Source organism: Chiloscyllium punctatum, chromosome 43 (genome assembly GCF_047496795.1).
Source record: "Chiloscyllium punctatum isolate Juve2018m chromosome 43, sChiPun1.3, whole genome shotgun sequence".
NCBI classification, from domain to species: domain Eukaryota; kingdom Metazoa; phylum Chordata; class Chondrichthyes; order Orectolobiformes; family Hemiscylliidae; genus Chiloscyllium; species Chiloscyllium punctatum.
In genome coordinates, this window is record NC_092781.1 from 48,335,019 (window position 1) to 48,349,206 (window position 14,188).

Sequence of the window (14,188 nt, forward strand, 5' to 3'; positions counted from 1 at the left end):
CACAAAAGATAATTTTGATACAGACAAAAATGTGAACACGCTTAGGACATTAAATGCCAAAGACTGATCTGTTGTGCAGTGCTACACTTACACATAGAGCAGAGTCATAAAGATTCTATTCTGAGTCTGTCATTGCGCTGTGCGTCTCGAGTTCATTCAAGCTCACCTTAAGAAAGTCAACGTTTTTTTATTACAACCCGAAAACTTATCAATACATCCACCTTGGGCAAATGAATGCCACTAGAAGCTGTATAATCGCATGGGTTGCAGCGTGCGGATGTCACCGCCGAGATTATGAATGTGAATAAGTTTGAAAAAGGACAGTGATCATTATTTGTGCGGAGGCACTGTCATTATACAATGTCTTCATTTATTCAAAATGCGTATACTGCTGAAGGAATAATTGTTGTTTTGTTTTCTAGGTTTAATCAAAGTCATTTCTTACTTACAAATTTCAATTTCAATTTATAAATCATCATTCAAAAAACGCGCATAAATACTGTCGCTGTAAGAGCAGAACAGAGATTGGTAATGTTAAAACTATGAATGCACCCCCTGTGTCCCCAAAACCTGTCCACGATATAATAGGGACAAGTGAGCCTTAATGACGTGTCATTCCCCACTTGTCCAGACAGGTGCAGTTCCAAATCCACTCAGCAGCCCGATGGCACAATGGTTAGCACTGCTACCTCACAGCGCTAGGGGCCCGGCTTCACATTCCCGCCTCGGGAAAGGGCCCGTGTGGAGTTTGCGCATTTTTCCCGTGTCTCCGTGGGTTTCCTACGGGTTCTCCGGTTTCCTCCCACAGTCCTCCGATGTGCAGGTTAGCTGAATTGGCCATGCAAAATGACCGAAAGTGTTGGGTGAAGGGATAACTTTAGGGTTGCTCTTTGGAGGGTTGGTGTTGGCTTGTTTGGCCGTAGGGCCTGTTTCCACACTGCATAACATCTAATCTGTAAACAAAAAAAGAAGCAGAAGTTGCATGAAAAACGTAGATCTGGCTGCATCTGTACAGTGAAATCCATGTTATGTTTTTTGTGCGCCGTAACACGTTTTTAGAATCCACGGATATTTGACAATTTGCAACCATTCATGCAAAAGCAGCCTACTCAGTTGGCAACATTTCCACAAATATGCATGCCTTCCACCACCGATAGTCTGCAGCAGCAACATGTACTGTCTGCAAAATGCACTGCAGAAATTTGCCTGAGATCCTGGCACAACATATTCCAAAATGGACAACCACTTCCACATAGAAGGAATGGGCAGGAGATGTAGATGGATACGACCAATTGCAATTCACGTCCAAAGCACACAACAACCTGACTTGGAAATAATCATTGCTCCTTCAGGGTCACTGAGTTCAAAACCTGCATTACACTTCCTCATAGCATTGTGCGATTAACAAGGTCATCACCACCTCCTCATGTTTAAAAGAGGAGAGGACAATAAACATCAACCAAATCAATAAGCGCTCAATCCTGTGAATGAGTATTAAGGAAATAACAACTGGACTGAGACCCGATATTCACAGGACCTGCAAATGTTGCTTACCGTGACATTAAACAGAACTCTTTCCTCCTGTACTCCCTCACTGAATGATCACCGTATCCCAGAACATCTCATAATGCTGCAGTTGAACACAGCTGAAGCTGATTCAACCAGAGACGTAACATCCCTTAGACATAAATATCCACCCTGATCCAAACAAATCGTTCTTGAAAACAAAGATTCAAAACAGGAAAAGTGTCAAAAAGAAGATAATAATTACTATTGTTAAAAGTAGACAACTTTCATGGAAAATATCGACATGTAATCATGAGGCTACGTATGTTGAAGGATCCAGATTGAAACTTCCAGGTTAAATCTGTGCAGTATGACTCTGCGCAGTTTTGCGACCTGTTAGCTACTGTCAGTTAGTACAGAGTAGGAATGGCAGGATTTGGAACTCCATCACCTCCCAGATCAGGGGAAATGACAGAGCAGACCGAGGCAAAAATCAGAAAAACCCCTCAACGAATCGGGGTTAGTTCGGGTGAGGATGCCTCACAACTCCTCTCTATCGTGGCTGGAGACACTTCAAATCACAAATCTCAAAGACACCATCACATGTTTCATTTGAAACACCATATTCTATTCCTGTCTGTCCTGTTCCATCTGTCTACCCATCACTGAAGTCCAAAAGGAAAATAATACCTTGCATGAGTAAACTCATCTTTGAGTGATCTTGTCCATCTAAGTACAGCTGTCCCTCAATCTAGTTGAGTTGTGAACTTGTGTCAGTGGTGCGACTTTATATCGACCCAGCTTCCAATATTAATCCATCCTTCAATTCTCTGATTGACAAATAGGACCAATTCTCTTATTAATGATCTCAAATGATGATGTGGAGGAGTTGATATTGAACTGGGGTGGACCAAGTTAAAAATTACACATCAGGTTAACGTCTGACAGATTAGATCTCTATAAACTGGCGTTATGTGCTTTTTAAGTATGCTCAAATCAATTAGTGCAAGTCCTTGGGAGAGGTACGTAAGAATTTTCCAACATTGTAAGCTTTAAAAGAACACTGTGTCCCAATGTGATCATATGATACGTCCACTTTTTTTTATTAACATCTTTAATTTCCACAAATGGTTTAACTCCCAGAATGTGCAAACAGGCCGTTTGGCCCAGGAAATCCACAACGACGCTATGAAGAGGAGCTCACCCAAACCAATTCCCCGACCACACATCATTTTGTCCCTTATGAATGCAATTAACTGACACATCGCTAAACTCTATTGCCAATTTAGCATAGCCGATTTACTGGACCTGCAAATTTTTGGAATATGGAAGGAAACTGAAGCACGCGGTAGAAACCAGACCAATGCGGGCAGAACGTGAAAGCTCCCCTGGCTGTAATCGAATAAGGATCACTGACGCTTGGAGACACCTTGCTAACCACTGAGCCACCAGGCCATCTCAAAAACCACTGCTGAAGAGGGAGGATCGTCAGCATTGCAAAGGGGAGATTGATCAGAGTGTCACCTAAATGTCAGCAACAAACATGTTATTTTATGGATCCAAAAGTGGACTAAATCTCCTTCTACCCTGCATCAACCTTCAATTAGATCCCCCTGTGGATAAGGATGGTGTTACCAGGGGCAGCGTGACATCGCCATGCCGCAATTATGAGGACAGACCAAGTTCATAATGAACAGTGAACAACTTGGCATGTTTTCCAATTAATCATTCAATTTTAGCGACACTATCGGCAAAACAACCAATTGTTGCTGTTTCCAAACTGTCAGTAAAAGAAAACAACAACCACCGAGCTGTTCTGATTCCATTTTCTAACATTTCATCCATATTCTTGTAAGCCTTGACATTATAATTACCAAGTGAAAATAAGGTTGGCTTCCAACTGAGCCCTGAAACTTCCTCTGAAACTGACCAACATTCAGACTACATTTCTGGAAACTTACACGAGAGGAATTGATTCCTTTTATAATCACCACGAATGAGACTCGCATTGGAGAAATAATTTCATACATCGTCTTAGAACTGATTGAATTGAAAATCCATCGGTTATAGAAGTGGGTTTTGAATCCATATTCCAAACTGATACTACCTGAGGTTTTTGGGTAATCAAAGATGGAGGGCGAGAGAATTTGTGATTGTCAGTGCTGCAGCTTTGAGACGTTTGTCAATGTTAGATTTGATTTCCTCCGTTTTTTTCGGAAGAGTAATCACTGTTTTATATTTTTTTTGCATGCTCTATTAGGTTGGCAAAAGAATATCATTAGATAAACAGACATTGCTGAAAACTTTCAGCAAATATCACAGCATCAGAGATAATTATTCAAAACGGGTGATCATTCCTCAGAATTCCAAACCTCCAAAGAAGATCAAAGCAATTTACTTTAAAGCAAAAGAGGGAGCAGGGGCCATATGAGAGGTGAAAAATAAAGGATAATTTCGTGTTGCTCAGTCAAGATCATGGAGTACACTGCCGAACAACATGACGGGTTTCCCAACATTACATGGACTGCCGTGATTTAAGCTCATTGCCACCTCCTCTAGTGTAACTAGGACCGTGCACATCTGATGAACCAGGCAGTGAATTTTCAGAGCTGCCTACCTCTGCTATTAGTTCCATGTATCACAGGACAGCCCATTTCAGTCGAAGACGGACATAAAATCAAATTAACAGTTGGCCTTCAGAAAATTCGTGATGGGTAGTTCCTCGCAGAACGGAAACTGCGAAGTGGTTATTTTCTCTAATCATTCTCTATTTGCTTGTAAACTATTAAGTAGTTTTTTTAAAAAAAAGAAGTCCTTCGTCCAATGCTGGAATTGGAACAATGACTAGCCCGAACTGTCAGGGCCAAGGTTATATCTTAAAGAAAGTTTCCCAGTAGGGTGACTTCTTAAATTGTATTTGCAAGTGGGCCCGTGTGTATTGCCTCATTATCGCATTAGACCACAAGTCCGTTCGCTATAGGAACATAAGTAGGTCATTCAGCCTACCAGGTCTGCTGCACCATTCAGTCATTGCTGAGAGAGTCTCGACCCTGATGTCCTGACTCCATCCCTTTACCCTTGATGGCCTTGCGATTCACAGACCAATCTACTTTTGTCTTCACTCCACTCAATGACGTTACCTCAATAGCCTTCGGTGGAAATAGGTTCCTTAGAGTCACCACACTCTTCTAGCAGAAAATCCTACTCTCTGTTCTAAAATGACATCCCTTCATGCTGAGGCTGTGCGTTCGAATGTTCATCTCGCCAACTCGCCGAAAATTATTCACCATGCCAACTTTATCTATGTCTCTCGGTTTTCTGTAACTTACAATGAGATTCTCTATCATGCTGATAAACGCAATTGTGCACATTCTCAGAGACTCTAATCCCTTCTTAAATGACAAGCCCTTCATTCTTGTGATTATTCCTGTGAATCCCCTGGGAACGCCCTACAAGCTCAACATATCATTCCTTAGATAGAGACACAAAATTGTTCACGACATTTCCAATGAAGTCAGACCTTGGCTCAAAGAGCCTCAGAAGTGAACCCCTGCTCTTATATTTATTATTGCCTGGAGAAATAGTGCCAGAATATTGGAGGATGGCAGATGTTGTCCCCTTGTTTAAGAAGGAGAGTAGGGACAAGCGAGGTAATTATACATGAGTGAGCCCTACTGTGGTTCTGGGTAAAGTGTTAGGAAAAAAAAATTGAAATTGAAAGGTTGTATTTACAATCAACTACAGCTGAATAAGTTGATGAGCGAGATTCAAAACGATTTCATGAAGGTTACTTCGTGCCACACAAACCTTATTGAGTTCTTTGAGATGGGGACAAAACAGGCGAATAATAGTAAAGCAGTTGTTAAGGTGTATATGGATTTCATCAAAATGTTTAATATGTTTCTCTAAGGTAGGCTATTGTACACTATATGAAGGCATGGGATTGCGGATGATTATGAGGTTGGGTTTGTCTAGCTGAAAGAAGACAATGGGTGGTTGTTGTTGAAAATTGATCATCCTATAGTTCAGTTTCAAGTCTTGTACCTTACGTCAAGGATCAGTTTTGAACCCAATGTGGTTTTTATTTTTATGAATGACTACGAATGAGGGCATAAAGGAAAGGGTTAGACATTTTGCGAATACACCATGGTCGGTGGAGTTGTGAATAGAACTGAAGGATGTTATAGATTTCACAGGCACATAAATAAGCTGCTGAGCTGTTCCGACGGGTGGAAAATGGAGTTGAGCACGGAAATGTGTGAGGTGATTCACACTGAAAGGAGCAAGTGGAATAAAGAATACTGGGCTACATGTAAGAGTCTTTGTGGTGGGGATAAGCAGAGAGATCTCGGTGTGCCTGTACATAGATCCCCGAAAGTTACCATCCAGATGGATAGGGTTGGTGAGTTAGCTTTTTGTGGTAGAGGTATAGCGTTCCGGTGCCAAGAGGTTATGATGCAACTGTACAATACTCTGGTATCGTCCCACATGGAGTATTGAGTACAGTTCTGGTCGTCGCATTATGCAGAGGATGTTGACAATTTGGAAAGGATTCAGAGGATATTTACTTGGATGTTGCCTGGTATGGAGGGAAGATCGTGTGAGGGATGTGACACTGTTAGAGGGAAGAAGGTTGAGAGGTCATTTAATAGGGATATACAAGATAATCAGAGATTTAGTTAGGGTAGATAGTGAGAGCCTTTTCCCTCTGTTTCTGATGGTTCACAATATGGAACGTAGCTTTAAATTGAAGGGTGACAGATATACGACAAATGTCAGAGGTGGTTTCTTTCCTCAGAGTGAAGTTCGGCACTGAAAGCACTGCCTGTGACAACAGTCGACTCGCCAACTTAACGGTCATTTAACTGACAATGGATTGACTTGTGAATGAAAATGAAATAGTATACGACAGATAAGCTTCAGGTTCACTCAACAGTTCTGCGCAATGAAGGCCAAAAAGTCTCTCCTGTTTGATGTTCTATGTTCTATTCTAGCCATCTCCAAATGAATGCTAACGTTGCATTTGCTTTCCGAATTATGCAGTCAACGTGAATGTTAAGCTGACAAGAGTATTCACTCGTATCCTACACTTCTACTCTTCCTACTGAAGTCCACAGCCTCACGAGTTCCCACATTAATTTGTATCTGCCACTTTTTGCACACTCTCCTCGGTTGTCCGAGTCCACCTGCAGACTTCCCGCCTCCTGAAGACGACATATCCTTCCACCTATCTTTGTGCCATCTATGAATTCAGCGACATTGCTTTCCGTTGCTTCATCCCCATTATATCAGGATCTGTAAACTTCTGGTTTATGTGAGCAATTCGGCACAATATATGAGAGTGAGGAAACAGCATGGGTCCGATCGAGCCCGTGGTGACTACACCGCAGACATAATCAAATTCATCCCTTTTGACCTTTTATTGATAAAACAGAGTTCTAAAGTTTGGAAAAGATTTTTTTTTCTGCCCAAGACAGGATGCACTTGACAAGCTAAAATGGTAAACTGGGAGTAGTCTGGATTGTGCAGTATATAATGATATCCAGGCTTAGTTCAGGGTAACTTCTGGATTCTATCCAGTTGTTGCATTGATAAGAACATGAATAAAACTGTTTGGAGTTGCATGGGCCAGCCAAATGAGACTATTTTAGTTTGCAATTACAATCAACAGAGTTGGACTGAAGAGTCTGTTTCCTTGTTGTATGACTCTGAAAGTTCGTTAAAGTTGTGAATGATGAAGTCAGATCCTTTTCCATGAGCATTGTTTTTAGGGAAAAACTTAGTCAACCAAATCTAAAAGCATCATGGAAAGGGTCAAACCAGTTCGGAATCCCATGATATGTACAGATGCGAGCATGCAACGCAGAGTATGTTGCACCTTGGTGATCATGTTATGAAAATAAGATAAATTCTGTATCAGAATGGAATGGGATGTTCCTCTTGGTTTTGAAATTTCAGGTTGAAAGTGTGACCAATGAAATTTGATTATCTTTCTGAAGACGCTTGTAAACTACAATAACCAATAAGAATTCATCTCAGCAACTGTGGAACAGTCGAGATGTGGTGAACGGCCTCCATCTACACCTGTGTTACTAAACGGGGTTGTTTGCGAATGTTGCAACAGGCCAGTGGATCGTTACTCAACAGTAGGACTATGACGGACTTGTTGAATGCTGACGCTCAAGTGTAACCTGTCTACACAATCTTCCTAGTGCTGATACTATCTCTACAGATATGGACACGAATCAAAATCGTGACGAAAGTGAGTACCTAATGTAACAATTGCATGTTTGATCTGTGTTCCTGTGAAACTGTGCATTGCCCTTAACTGAGATGACATATAATTCAGAAACTAAAAGGAAGCGAATGTAATAATCTTTAACATTACAAAAAGTTCTGCTGGTCATGCTTGGTTTTCGGAGAAATTGGATATGCAGAAGAAAACTAAAGTAATCGCTCTTGACACGTGCATTACATTGCCAATTACGGGTCTGAATATGTGGACCCTCCTGGAAGACTGTGTCCACATAATGTGGGAGTCCAATTTTTATTTACTGGACCTGCACTCACTCACTCACTCATTCACTCGCTGACTCACCTTCCAGTCTTCATTGACTAGTTGGAAGGCAAGGGACAGATCAATTCTCATTCGCTGTGGTATGTTCAGACTTAACAGGGCGTAAACTCTTCAGTGTCTGCATTTTGGAGAAATTATAAAACTTATTGTACATCACCAGCTAAATGAGCTCCTTTTTCCTGTTTGTTTTACTATTTGCCATTAGATGTCGAAGATGCTGTATTTTCAGTCAATATCAGCCACCACATACGAGCTTGAGAAATTGGTCTCTAATCATGAACGGAAATTGCTGATTTACTGGTGGAGACGGTGCTCCCCCAATGGTCTTACGGCTTCTGGAGACAATGACACTGACAAAAGAGCAGCGATATATTTCCAGGATGGTGTAGAGTATGGAGGGAAATGTGAAGTTGGGGATTGTACATAAGTCAGTGCTGCTCTCACCTTCTCAGTGATGGAGTTTGTAATGGAAGGAGCAAGCTCGGTGATTCACTGCAGATCATCCTGTAGACAGTACACACTGCAGCTGCAGGGTAGTAGATATTGCAGGGGGAGCATAATCGAGGAGCGGGATCCTCAATCAAGTGAACTGCTCTGTGTTGGACGTTGTTGTGTTGTTGTGGCTTCGACATCAGCATGAGTGTGGTTTATTCCACCATGGTGCTGACATGAAGATTTTTGGTTTTGCAGAGTTTCTGAAAAGTCACGAGTTGTGACAATTTTCTCAGATTCCCCAGCTTCTGTCCATTGTCGACAATCATTGTGTTTGTCTCGGTGCTCCAGACCATCTTCTGGTCAGTGAGGAGCACTATAAACTCATGGTTGTGACTGTTCGGGTGTTTCTATTTTCGGACAAGGAAACCACGATGGAAGCTGCATATCCATGAAATGGTACGTTGAGTTTCTAAATAAAAAAAAACAGGAAGAGGAGGTAACTCGACACTGCAATTGCCTAGAGGCATGAGTTGTCTCTCTGGAATGGAAAATTGCACTCGTTACTCTGCTTTTAAAGGAGGCTGAAAGATGATAATCGGCGAATTAAAGACCGCTTCACTTAACATCTTTGAAGGGAAATTATCGTAATCTCTAATCACGGAGGGAATGTAATTGAGCAGAAAGCCAAAATTCAGATTCCTAAAGGTGCAATGACGTTATCATTGTCTTTCCCAAATTAAAAAGAAATTGATTGGATCTCGCAATTGCAAGTATCAGGACGGCTCTTGTTTGAGTTTGCTTATCATTGGAAGACCAAGTCACCGGAATTGCGTTTATATTTTCCACATAATATCTCCCAAAATAGGGCATGTGAAGTGAGGGTGGGTATAAAAGTAATGGCAGTCACTGGGTCAGGATGACCACTGTCCAGAACTGGTAGAAACAAGCCAGAATAGAGTATTTGTCTTCATTCAGTGTTTCTGAAGTTTGCATGCGATGTATGTTCGCATTGACATGGTCATTGTAAAACCAATCAGAACACATCTGGAAAATTAATTGAATATTGGAGACAAAGTCCACCAGGTCAAATGTAGTCTTCATTGGTTGTGATTATAACCTTTCCTTCTCTATATTGATTTGTAGCTTCTTCATCATCTGGTGTGTGGATTTCTTTTCATTTTTTCCCCTTTGAGAGATTATACCGTGAATTTAACAAATTCATCTCAAATTTGAAGGTAGCCCTTTGCTAAACAGCTGTTTTTTTCTGCTAACCACACATTCCATTCTAACCATCACAATACCGTTCTTGAGACAATGATGTCTATTCACCCTCAGTTGGTTATTCTTAGTCGGAAATGCTCATCCTCATTTTCTCCCATCATTCTGAATTCCATGAAACATTCCCATACTGTCACTTAATCCAGTTAGAGCTGAAAAATGTGTTGCTGAAAAAGCGAAGCAGGTCAGGCAGCATCCAAGTAGCAGGAGAATAGACTTTTCGGGCGTAAGCCATTCTTCAGGAAAGGGCTGAAGAAGGCTTATGCTAGAAACGTCGATTCTCCTGCTCCTTGGATGCGGCCTGACCTGCTGCGCTTTTCCAGCAACACATTTTTCAGCTCCGGTCTCCAGCATCTGCACTCCTCACTTTCTCCTACTTAATCCATTTATCACAAATTATTTTGTAAAGCTTCCTTTACCGACGATAGGCTATTCTGTTGAATACATACTTGGAAAGTTAATCCGTCACTTCCTTTGATAATGTCACTGATACTCCCTCTAACCTTTTATTTGATGCGTGGATCCCCACAATCTTTGCATGGCGTTCACTTCCCGAGACCGGTGGTTGGTATGTCAGCACAATGTCCGTTGTGTGAGGAAGCTCGGTGTGATTGTGCAGCTCACAAAGGAAATTAACTATTACTATCGCAGGAAATGTTTGACTTATTGAAGTGCTCCATTTTATCTACACGATAATAGTAAATTTTATCTACAAGCTCCGACATATTCTTCATCTATATCCTTCCCACTATTCGGTGGTCGTTAGATCGCACTGAATAATGCAATTATATATTTTCTTTCTCCAGTTTTAATGAAAGCACAGAATCGAACGAAAGAAATCAGAAAATACCTGGAGGAAATCAACAGTTCTGTCAGTATCTGTGGATGAAAACCAGTGTTGGCATCACTGAACTTAAAAACTTAAATCTCTGTCCTCTCCTCAGATAGAGCCATGCCTGCTTAGTTCCTCCAACGATTTCTGATTTTGTTTCAGATTTCCAGCATCCAGAATCCTTTATTTTCTCTTTATCCATCCGATGTTGGGAGGCCGTTCGACTGCACTGAATTGCTAATTAATCTGACTGATTATAAATGTTCACCAAAACTCGCACAAAGTCTTCACAATTGTCTGTTAACTTTTTTAAAATTTTCTTAACATTATTTTGTACTATTGCCCATTTTATCTCCCATGTCTTTTCAGATTTCACTTTTGCAAAATGAGGATGTTACCTGTGAGATTCGGCCATTTACTTTCGTGCCATACTTGTCACAATAAGTGTGCAGAGCATCTTCCTTGTTCTGTCTTCATTGTACATGCTGACATCGTAAATACAGTCAACCTCACGATGACTGAATTCTCCACTTCCGCTGGAAGTTGCTCGTCAGCTCTGAGCAGTTGTCGCAAGCCCAGTCAACGAGAAGGCAGGAGTGTGTTCTGGACTCTTGTTAATACCCACAGAATAAATTGTCAATATCCTTCACCATGTTATATCCTAATGCTACTGCACTTCATTCTGCACCAAATGTGAAAGCCTCCCAATATTATGGCGCAGTGGGTGTCCGCTGAACAATCCTGCACTCCTCGCCTTCATCTAAATATGCTGCAAATACCAAAGATCTGCTGGACACCAGCAAAAGCGCTGTCTCCTCTACCTCCTGGGTTCACAGACCGAACACATCTGCACATTCCAGAACCGCGGTACTGACCAAATTGGAAGACCCTGTTCTAAATTCTCTGAATGCCAATTCAAATGATGTATCGAAATAATATTACATTGGGGCACCACAGTGTCTTCCGATTGACCAACAGCTCATAAACTCTAAGATAAATATTGCGAGATTCTTTTGCTCTGTATTAAAGATATCCCACACCCAACAATCACACCCATTAACTGCACTGCCATTATCTTTGAATCCACCTTTAATTTTGTTACTTAATTGACAACGAATAGACCTTATTAATGTTCGTGAGAATTATTAAATCTCTTAAACTTAACCAAGATAGACAAAGCCTTAACATTGCCAAAAGATATCTGAGATTAAAAAAAGTTAAAATATCACAATTTTTCTGAGATGCTCTGCTATTTATCTCATCAACATCTTTTTTTAGTATAGAGAAGTGCACACATCAATTTCCTTTCAACTTCTGCACAGCTGTACAGTGACAAATTATTAAAGGAAACTAGCATCTAAAATCCCTTACTCACCGAAATCTCTGGATTGTATACTATTTCAGATGTACTACAAAACTGCCCTGAGCACTACAAATTACAACTGCGTGACAGCAAAGAGATGTATGAGGTCATTCCAACCTGCATTGGTTTGTTTGCTCAATCTATGCAAAATTTGGGTAGGAGTAATAACGAACTAATTAAGATCTTCACATTATGTATCGACATTAAATCTCCACACAATGACTCTGGCTCGACCTGTTATATAACGTTTTCCATTTAAAAGTTCATTTTCCTTCATCAACACATTCACACAAGTAGCAGGAGAAAAGGACATAAGAGGACCCCGTCACCAGAGATTTTCCAAAACACCAAAGTTTCATTCATGAAAGCCAGCAGATCCGCATCACTCTGTGCGGATACCAGCAGCTGTCAACCAGCCAATAAACAAAACTAAAGAACAAGATTAAGGTATAAATTAACAACGCAAGAAGTTCCCCGTGAAGTAGAGTAATGGAAAAAAAAGGTTTGATGATAGTTTTCCTCCTCAGTTAATCTGAGACTATTGTAACTGTGACTGTATTCATGAGACTTCTTCGATCTTTTATGTCTAAACTGTTCATTACACACATGTTCAAGATTCGGAGATGCCGGTGTTGGACTCGGGTGTACAAAGTTAAAAATCACACAACACCAGGTTATAGTCCAACAGGTTTAATTGGAAGCACACTAGCTTTCAGAGCAACGCTCCTTCATCAGGTGATTGTGCTCCTACCTGATGAAGGAGCGTCGCTCCGAAAGCTGGTGTGCTTCCAATTAAACCTGTTGGACTATAACCTGGTGTTGTGTGATTTTTAACTTTGTAAACATATTCAAAGAAGTGTTGCTGGACCCCAAAAAACTAACTCTGCTTTCTATCCAAAAATGATGGGTGACATCCTGAGTTTCCCACTGCACACTATATTTATTTTTTCTGTATCAAAGTCACTTCGATTTAAAACAAAAGCCTAAGATTCATTTTGTGAAATAACTACCAGAGCCGTGATTGAGCAAAGGACTTGTTATTTTTGTTCCAGACCAGAGTCAAATAAAAGTTGAAGTAAAAGATACATTTCACAACAGACAAGAAAAATATAACCGAAGAATGAGAAACATCCTCTGCATTTCTCATTCAATGGAAATTCGTTCAAAAATAATCTTGGTTTTTCAAAGACCAAGATTGATCTGTTGTGCAATGCTACAGTTACCCAGACAGCAATGAAAGCGAACGATTCTATTCTGGGGTTACCATTTCACTCTGGGACTCCAATGCAAACATTCGCTCAAGTTTACCTTGACAAAGTCAAGTTTTTTTTAAATTCAACCCGAAAACAAATTAATTTTTCCAGTTGGGATACTGAGTGTCACCAAACGCTACGTGATCATCTGAGTTGTACAGTGCCAATGTCATCCTTGATATTAAATATATGAACAAGCTTTAAAAACCAAAGGTAATCATCGTTAGTGCGGAAGCACTGTCAATATAAAAGAACTTCATCCATTCAGAATACCTCATCTGCAGATGGAATATTTGTTGATTTTACTAGTTTTACTCACTTTATATTCCTAATCCATCGGGAACTATTTTCTCGATCTAATCCACATTCAACAAAAAGCATATAAACACTATGACGACAAGAGCTGTACATAGCCGCTAATTTCACAATGAATAACCCACCTCCAGACTTCCCAAAACCTGTCCAAAATCTCATAGACAAGTCAGGCCTATGATGGACTGTTCCCATTTGCCTGTATAGGTGCACCTTCAAAGACACAGAAGTAATAAAAACAAAAATTGGTGGAAACACGAGGTTCTGGCAGCATCGGTGTGCGATGTTTGGGTGCAGTGACAATTCCTCAGAACGCTCGAATAATGGACAATTTGAAGCTAATATGACAAAGCAGCCTCTTGTTTGGCCTCACACCATCAATATGTCTGCCTTCCGCCACCAATGCTCTGTCACAACAAGATGCACTGCAGCAATTCTCCAAAGGTCCTGAGACAATACATTCCAAACTCCATGACCACTTCCAACTGGAAGCAAATGGGCATCAGATACATAGGATCACAAAGACCTGCATATTCCCCTTCAAACCATTGTGCATCCAGACTTGGAAATGTATTGCGGTTCCTTCAGTATCACCGATTCCAAACCCTGCAGTACACAACTGAACAGCACTG

The 14,188-nt window shown here is 40.8% G+C and overlaps 1 long non-coding RNA gene across 1 annotated transcript; it reads right to left on the minus strand.

Annotated features, from left to right (window-relative positions):
- Positions 1-493: 493 nt before the first annotated feature.
- On the minus strand, positions 494-2,252 carry LOC140466525 (uncharacterized). The gene is made up of 3 exons (XR_011955224.1): positions 2,197-2,252; positions 1,555-1,717; positions 494-953 (listed from the first exon to the last, which is right to left on the minus strand). It is a non-coding gene; the product is annotated as an uncharacterized lncRNA (long non-coding RNA).
- Between the last annotated feature and the right edge of the window lie 11,936 nt (positions 2,253-14,188).